This window comes from Tamandua tetradactyla, chromosome 5 (assembly GCF_023851605.1).
Source record: "Tamandua tetradactyla isolate mTamTet1 chromosome 5, mTamTet1.pri, whole genome shotgun sequence".
Taxonomy (NCBI): domain Eukaryota; kingdom Metazoa; phylum Chordata; class Mammalia; order Pilosa; family Myrmecophagidae; genus Tamandua; species Tamandua tetradactyla.
This window is the reverse complement of record NC_135331.1, coordinates 105,279,566-105,288,240: the sequence shown is the minus strand read 5'-3', so window position 1 is coordinate 105,288,240 and position 8,675 is coordinate 105,279,566. Positions and strand designations below refer to the sequence as shown.

At 48.6% G+C, this 8,675-nt stretch overlaps 1 pseudogene; it reads left to right on the top strand.

Annotated features, from left to right (window-relative positions):
- The first annotated feature begins 3,391 nt into the window (after positions 1-3,391).
- LOC143683265 (sushi domain-containing protein 2 pseudogene) lies at positions 3,392-6,978 on the top strand (annotated as a pseudogene).
- The last annotated feature ends 1,697 nt before the right edge of the window (positions 6,979-8,675 follow it).

Sequence of the window (8,675 nt, the reverse complement as noted above, 5' to 3'; positions counted from 1 at the left end):
CTGTCCAGGATAAGCGTCTCCTCTCAAGATCTTTAATTTAAGCATATCTTTAGCCACATAAGATAATATTTACTCTTTTGTCATATAAGGTAATATTTACAGGTTCTGGTGATTACAATGTGCTCCTATCTTTTGGGGCACCACCATGCAACCCACTTGTGTGATCATGCTGAAAACGATGATTACAAAGTGAAGAATGCTTTATTTATCTGAGAATGTCTTAATTTCCCCCACATTTTTAAAAGAGAATCTTGCCAGATATAAAATTCTTGACTGGCAGCTGTTTTCCTTCAGCACTTCAGGTATTTTCAACCCACTGTCTTCTTACCTCCATGGGTTCTGCTGAGAAATTGACACTCAATCTAATTGGGACTGTTTATACATAATACGGCACTTTTCTCGTGCAGACTCTCTCCTTCTCCTTTGCATTTGATAATCAATATGTGATGGGATAGTCTTCCTCAAGTTTATCCTGCTTGGTGTTCTCTGACCTTCTTGGATGTTCATATTCACATCTTTTGCTAAGTTTGGGAAATATTCTTTGAATATTCCTTCTGCCTTTTCTTCTCTTCTTCTTCTGGGACTCCCATAATGCATACATTGGTGTCCTTTCTGGGGTCCTATAGCAGTTTTAGGCTATTTTCACTTTTAATATTTCATTTTTCTTTTTCTCTTCAGTCTGACTCATTTCAAGTGTCTTGTGTTCAAGTTCATGGATGATTTCTTTTGCCATGTCCAATCTGCTCTTGAAACCTTTTGGGGCATTTTTCATTTCAGTTATTGTGGTATTCAACTCCAGTAGTTCTGTTTGGTTTCTTCTGAAAATTTCTATCTCTTTACTTACACTGTCATATTGTTCATTTACTGTTTTCCTGATATCCTGTAGTTTTTTCTCTTTACTTTCCTTCATCTCCTTGAGCATTTTTAAGATCATTTTTTAAAAGACTTTGTTCTGTATGTTCACACTTTCAGCTTTGTTGGTGTTTTCTGTATTTTTATCACCTTTCTTTGAATGAGCCATCAGTTCCCATTTCTTAGGCTTATATTCTTTTTTCGGTTTTAATATTTTAAAATGTTTAATATTTTTTAACGTTAACTCTGGGATTTACTCCCTGGGATGTCCGTTTCTTGATCTTATAACTAGCTAGTAACAAACATTTTCTTGATTCAGCCCTCCCATCAGGAAGGTCTGCCCAAGGCAAATGCAACATGCAGGGTTTTCCCTGTCTTTCTAGACCTATGTCTTGTCCTGGGCTTTGGCTTGTTAGTTGTTTTGGCTTTCCACTATGCATTCCACTATTTCCAGGAGTTTGGTGGTTCCCTGTGTTTTCCAGAAGACTGACCTCCCTCTCCCGAGTATGTGACACTGGTAGGCCTTTGTTTCAGACTGCCCACCTCTAGTTTTTACACTTCTTTCATTGTCCCATGCTGCTTTTGCTTGAAGGACAAATTCTGGGAGGAGGGTCACCTAAGACAGGACTTTCCCAAGTCACTCTCTTACAGCCAAAACAGGGTCTGGGATCCATGAAGGGAGCATAGTCAACTCCAAAGTGCCCTGGGGAGGGGATTAGGAAGGGCCCTGAAAGCTTCTCCAGTGGCTCCCCAAAGCTGAGCTTTCCCGGCCTCCCAGCAAACGTAGTCTTTCAGCTACCTGAGCAGCCCTAAGGAAGTGATGCATCTTTACACCTCCACCACCTCTGCCCCTATTGAGGGAGGGTCGAAATAATGGCTCTGCCACCTTTGTCCAAGAAGAATTGAAAAAACAGCTGCCCTAAGAGCCGGGAACCAGTGATCTGAATTCACTAATTAGAAGTTGTGATCGGCGATTGGCCATGCCCACACCTGTTCTTGGGGAAAAGGATTTTATGTCTCTTTCTGACACCAGCAGCTTGCCAGGGATTGGCCCCTGTGGCAGCCTGCTGTGAAAGTCTGTGATGGGCACTAGTAGCTGTTGCTTGAAGAAAGCAGTTTACAGTTCTTTACCATAATTTATCTGCTTCTTCCTCCCAGTCTTCCCTGGCTACTGTATAGTGTTCAGCTGGCCTTGGAAGTTTCAAAATATTTCATAGTTATTTTGGTGGGAGAACTGAGTTCTGGAGCTCCCTATTCCTCCATCTATCTTCCTTGGAAACACAGCCAATGCTTTATTGTTTAGCACAAAATTGTGTGAAAAATGACTTCGAAAAAGCCACATTTGATTCATCTTCATTTTTTTTTGTTCTAAGAATTAGTAGTCCATGGTTGATATGGTTTGATAAATTTTACTAAATATAAGATAAAATATATCAGTGATTCTAGGAATGCAGTGAAAGAGTCCTGGATTATTGAGGTGATAATCAAAATGGGAAAGAAAAGTCCATACATGGAGAAGCGTTATCCGTATTGATTTCCAGATTTCTCCCCCACTTCCTCCCTGTTAGTAGTTTGCCTTCTTTCTTTCATTCAAGGATTCATTGAATGAATAAAACATTTTTTGAACCCCAATTATGTACCAGGCACTGCTTGAGGTCCTGAAGATACAGAGTTGAGCAAGACAAATAAGATATTATGGATTTATAATCTAGTAAGCATTAATTATATTATGGTAATCAGTAATAACTGTTTTTCCCAATACTACCTAAATGAAAAACAATTCAAGGAGTTCACGTAGACTTTTCTTGCTATAAATTCCCTTACAATGATCTATTACTCTTGCCCATGTTTAGTGCTCCATGGTTCCAAAGTTTACACAATGAATTGGCAGAACCACATTTGGAGGCTTGCAGATCTAAGCATACCTCCTGTTTTTAATATACTCCTTTTCCTGGAGGCTCTTTTGTTACTGTGGTCAAGATTCTAACTAGTCCTCTAAGGCCTGAGCAACAAATTTTTTTTAATGGAAATAATAAAATTCGACCAAAGATATTTATTAATTATCAAAAGGAACACAGGAAGTAAAACAAAAAAATGGAGAGGCTCTTCTTGTCCCTGAAGAAGTACATTTAAATGACAAAAGAAAATTTTGCATAAGAAACACATGAACAAATATCAATCTGGATCTCTGAATCTCGTGAAAAACACTATTAAAAAGGACTGCATTTCATTCAGTCACTGGGAGCTGATTATATGCCAGTTTCTGTTCTAGGTACCGAGGACACAGCAATGAACAGAGTCCTTGTCCTTGTGGTTCCGATGCTTTAAAGGGAGACAGAGGCAGCAAACACACGATCAGAAAAACATAATATAATGCCAGGTGCTATGATGAAAAATGAAGTAGGTAAATAAATATGATGGGCAGGGGGTGCTATTTTATATAAGGAAATCAGGCAAGGTCTTAGACATTTGATCAGAGATCTGAATGAAGTGACTTGTAAGACTATGTTCCAACTGGAACAGAGCTACAAGGGGAGACATGGGCAATATGCATGGTCGGTGTTTCAGGGACCAGAACGAAGGCGATGTGGACGGAGTGAGTGAGTGGGGAGGCCACTGTGGGAGGCCAGATGCTGTAGAATCTTTTAGACCAGGGTGGGAATTCCATGTGAAGGCCTCTCCACACCGGGAACTGCATATTCCAGGCCTTCGCTCCTTACATTCCGCTGCCAATTCTTTCAAAAGAGATGGCATTTAATCAGAGAGCAGGAGAACAAAGGTTAGAAAAACCCGGGGTCATGGCCTACCATTAATGAAGTTAATTATGGGAGAACCACCCGAGAATGGTTTTGAAGTATGGACTATTATCCTCCCCCACTGTCTTATGTCCAAACACCTTCAGCAGTGGGCTGTGAAAAAAAAGAAAAATACCAACCTTGGTGAGATGTATTTCTGTTCACGGGGTCCTGCTTTTCAGAATCAAATTACTATTAGGCATACCCTTATAATCTGTTTATTCGGGGGTTTAGATTTAGTTTTTAGACAACAATCCCTTGCTATTTGAAAGATAAGAAAATTAATTTCAGAGAGGCTGGATGCCACATCCAATGCCACCCAGCAGGAAACTGTGGAAAAGAGATCTCACTGAGCTTCCCACACTATAAGACAGGCGGTGCCGTGGAGCTGCCACCTGCTATTGTCTTAGTGATAGCCCCCAGCTGCAGCTGTTGGCCTACAGCACCCCCCCCCCCAACCCTCTGTTGGTCTCACATCTATCCATCTGTCTCCTACTGGAGACAAGTTGGAGCAGGCACCCCTCAGAGCTCCAGAGTCCAGTCTGGAGGGGCTATGAAGAAGGGAACCCAGGGGACCTCAATGTGGGTGAGTGGTGGGCTTGGGGCACGGGGACACTTGGGCCACCCCTCTGCTTGCACCCCAAACCCCAAACTGGGTGTGATCGCAGGTGGGGAAGTTTTCCCCACCCCAGCCCACCCAATAGCAGCCCCCCATCTTGGCTAGGGCTGAGCACTGTCAGGTCCCAATGGAGTGGAGACAGACATGCCCAAGTCTCCCTGCTGCACCCAACCTCCTACCCTCCAGGGCAGCACTCCCAACCTCAACCCAGCCCTTATCTCACTTACTGGTATCACTTAGCCTCCTTCCCCCACTCCCCCTCTCTCCATAGCCATCCCCTACCCAGTCAATACATATTTATCCCCACTCTTAAGCACCAGGCACTGCACTTGGCAAAAGCGGAGCCCTGGGCATTTTCTGGCCACCTCGGGCCCCAGATGCCCTCCCACCAGTTCAGGGTGGTGGGGACCAACCTTCAAGAAACCCCACCAGCCCTTTGCGTCCCCTTACCCAAAAAGCAGGGTGCACCCCTCATCTCCCTGCTGGGTGCAGTTGCAGCCCAACTATGCAGAGAGAGGGGGATCTGGGGACCCAGGGGGGCTTTTAGTTAGTGTCCACATTCCTGGACCCCAGCCTGGGGAAGTAAGAATCCCTCCATGGGCTGCTGGGCACTGTCCACCAACTCCAGGGAGGGCAGGCAGAGGTCACCAGATTTGAGAATTTTGGAACTTTGTGGCTGAAAGACAGCCCTGCCCCTGGGTGGCGTGGGGTTGGGGGAACTTGTGCTGCTTCACAACTGAGCTTCTAGAAGCATTTCTCTCTGTCACCCTGAGACCGGCACTTTTCCAGCCTCTCCCCATGGGGTGCCTCTCCTTATTGCCCTTAATGGGTTTTGGAAATGGAGCTAGATGTGCACCCCAGGCTCTCAGCTCTCCCCACCATCCTGTAGAGCTGTGCCCTGCACTGCAGGGACCCAGGAGTGTTGTGCTCCTGCTGTCCCACCTGCTTGGGCCTGGGCACTTGCTGTCCAGACTTCTGCGACTTCTGCCTGGAGATTTCGCCCTACTCAGGTGAAAATGGTGGGGCACTGGCGCTGGGCTGAGCCCACCGATGGCGTGGTGTGCAGGCTTAAGGAGAGCATCCAGACGTGGGCCATGTGAACAGCCTTGGCCCCATGCACTGCATGTCACCCCTGGTCTACAAGAGTGACCATATCCCCTTCACACTCTCCCTGGACAATAGCTGCTCCTTCCTGCGTGCGGGCACCTGGCTGGCCATGTACCCCAGCAAAGTGTCACAGGCAGAGAAGAGCCAGCTGCAGAATGGGATGCGCTGGCAGTACTATGGCACTGCGGGCACCACAGGCACCCTCACCATGACCTGGTAGATGGGTGTCCTGCCCATCCCCTCCATCACCATCAAGCTGTGGGGCTACAAGGAGACAGGGAAGCTGTACTCTAAGGAATGGGCAGCCAGGTGAACGTATCCGTACCCCTGGTCACAAATATCTCCAACTCTGGCCTCGTTACGTTCACCCCAAAACCCACCCCTCACAACTACCAGAGCTTGCAAGTGGGTGCCCTCTGGATCGTCAGCAGCAGATACTAGGCCGGGGAAAAGGATGTACAGGCATTCTGGACCAATCAGCATGCACTGGCCTGACACCTGGGCGAAGACTTCTGGGGGAACGTGGTGGCCTGGGCCCGTGCACAGTGCCTGGCCTGGGAAACACTGGAGGACCAGCTGCCCTACTTCCTGGGGGAGTTCATGGACTGCCCCTGCACCCTGGCCCATGCCCAAACCAATTTGAGGCACTTCTTTACAGACTATGGCTGTGACATGGAGCAGGGCAGCACCTGCACCTACCACCTGGGGCCATGCAGGGCATGCACTCCGGGCAGGCCAGTCCCAGCTACACCTCAGGCCAGCAGTGCTGCTACACCACCGCCGGCACACAGCTGCTCACAGCCGACTCAGATGGCAGCTGCACCCCCGACCATGGGCACGACAGGTCCCTCCTGTGTCCTGGCACCCACCCTGTGTCCAACCTCTCCCACTAGGTGCTTCTACCATTGCTGCCTCTGGATGCCCGACTGTCCCCACTATCTGCAGAGGCAGCCCTCCAGCATCTGCCACACCTGCTGGCCCCGTGCCTGGCCTCTGCCTTCAGGGACCTACATCTTGTCACCTTTGATGGTGCCAGGTGCCCCCCAACCTGAGCATCCAGGAACGGGCCAAGCGGGCATACTGTCCAATGGCACGTGGGCCCGTGCTACAGGGCTGACCATGGTGGCCATCCAGGAGGGTGACTCAGACATGGGGTGGGGGTAAGTGGCCAGCGGGCAGGAGGCTGCAGTTGCTGCTGAACCGGAGGTTTGCCGAACAGAGCTGAATGGACCTAAAGGGCATGTTCCTTCTGGTGGCAGCTGAGAAAAATATGACGATCCACGCTGGCATCCGGGGCTGGCCAGGAGGTCAGTGCCCAGGGCCCTGAGCCTGGCAATCCTGCTGCCTGAGAACGTCCTTACACACACCCGCAGCCTTCTGGGGGCACTCAATGGTGACCCCTTTGACAATTTCACCTTGTGCAATGGGTGGGTGCTGCCCACCAACGCCAGTTCCCGGCAGCTGCTCAAGTTTGGGGCTGACTGGGCTGTGTCAAATGTGTCCTCTCTGCTCACCCACAACTCTTGCTTCTTGCTCAACAACTTCCTGTTCTGGCCCAAGCATGACCCCACCTTCAGCCCGTCTTCCCCGGCAAGGCTGTTCTGAACCCCGCCTGGAGGCTGAGACCGTGTCCTCTGCGGGGATGACCCTTTCTGCAGTTTCCACGTGGTGGCCACCAGGAGCCTCAGCGCAACGTCATGCTGGCTGCTCACCAGCTGCACCTGCAGCACACGGGGCAGCCTGCAGCCTGGATGTGGTCACATGGGGCTGCTGAGCGTCACTTTCGGAGGACTGGGCGTCGGGGCCCTGGCCGTGGTGGTCCTAACTGCGGTTCTTTATGTGGTTCTGCACCACCGGAGGGGCTGCAGGGATGTCATCTGGGGTCCGCAGTCATGAGTGTGGGCACGCGGGGTCGGCAGGAGCAGCAGGGCCTTGGGTGGCTCTCCCGGGGCCCAACCTGGCCACACCAGGGCACAGCCCCATGAATGTGCACCCAGTCCTTCATTCCCATGTCCCAAGGCCACTAGCTCTGGAACCTGGACACCTGGGACCTGGGCCTGTGGGACCTTTGGAAATGAGACTGGTTCCTGAAGCCCATTCGAGAACCTCCCAGTCCCTTACAGCACACAGGGCTCAAGTTCCCCAGAGCCATGGCTTTGGGCCCTGGAGTTTTAACACATGTATCCTGAGCCTGAATCTGGTACTCGACCCAATACATCAAACCCCAGTATATATACCTCCTGGTCCTGAATGTACTGAGAACTGGCACCCCAATGTGGGACAACTTCACTGCCCACCTGCTTTGGTTCTCCATTCCTGGCTGGAGGACCAGGATCCTGGAGTGGAGAGCAAATGGCCCTGGTGGTGGTAGTAGTGGGTGGAACTCCCTTTGCACTCCAGGTTTGTACTTCTAACACTTCTGTGGACTTTGCTCCAAAATAAATATCCTGCCTGTACTGGGGTGTGAAAGACCAAAAAAAAGGATCTCACTGCATAATATCCTGGCTTTCATCCCAGGAGTTCCAGACAACTCTCCCAATATACTGCCATGACCTATGGTAGTCCTAAATATGCATCACTCAAGGAAGGGTTGATGAATGGAATTATTTTAGAAAATAACTATTAAATCCTACTAACTGGCCATGTGATGATTGATGCAGAGATTGTAATAATGTGGCCACAAGCCAAGGAAGACTTGGTGCCCCCAGAAGCTGAAAGAGGTAAGGAAGGATTGTCCTCTAGAGTCACTGGAGAAAGGCCAGCCCTAATGACACATCTGGCTTCTAAAGCTGTGAGAAAATATATTCATGTTATTATAAGCCACACAGTTCATGGTGATTTGTTGCACAGCCCTAGGACTCTGACACATTAATACCTCTCTTTGGTATTTAGACAGCTGGATCCTGGGGCTGGATTTTTTATTCACATTCTACATCTTCCACAAAGACTTCCTGAACCACGTTAGTCCTAAGTAATTCTTCTACAGAATCATATAGCACTCAGTAGGACTGAAGAGTTCCCTCATTCCAGTTCACAGATGAGGAAACTGAAGCCCCAAATGGCAAAGTGACTTACCCAAGGTCACAACCGTTTGGTGGCCAAACAGTGAACACAATTAACATCTTCTGACTCCCAGAACATGGGTCCGTCACCGTACCACATGCCTTCTCTTGTAAAACCATTCTACTCAATCCAAAATACGTAAGGAAAAGAAAAATAAATGGAATAAAAGACAACTGGAACAAATAGAAAATAAATAGCAAGATGGTGAATATAAACACACCCAGGCCAATAATCAAATT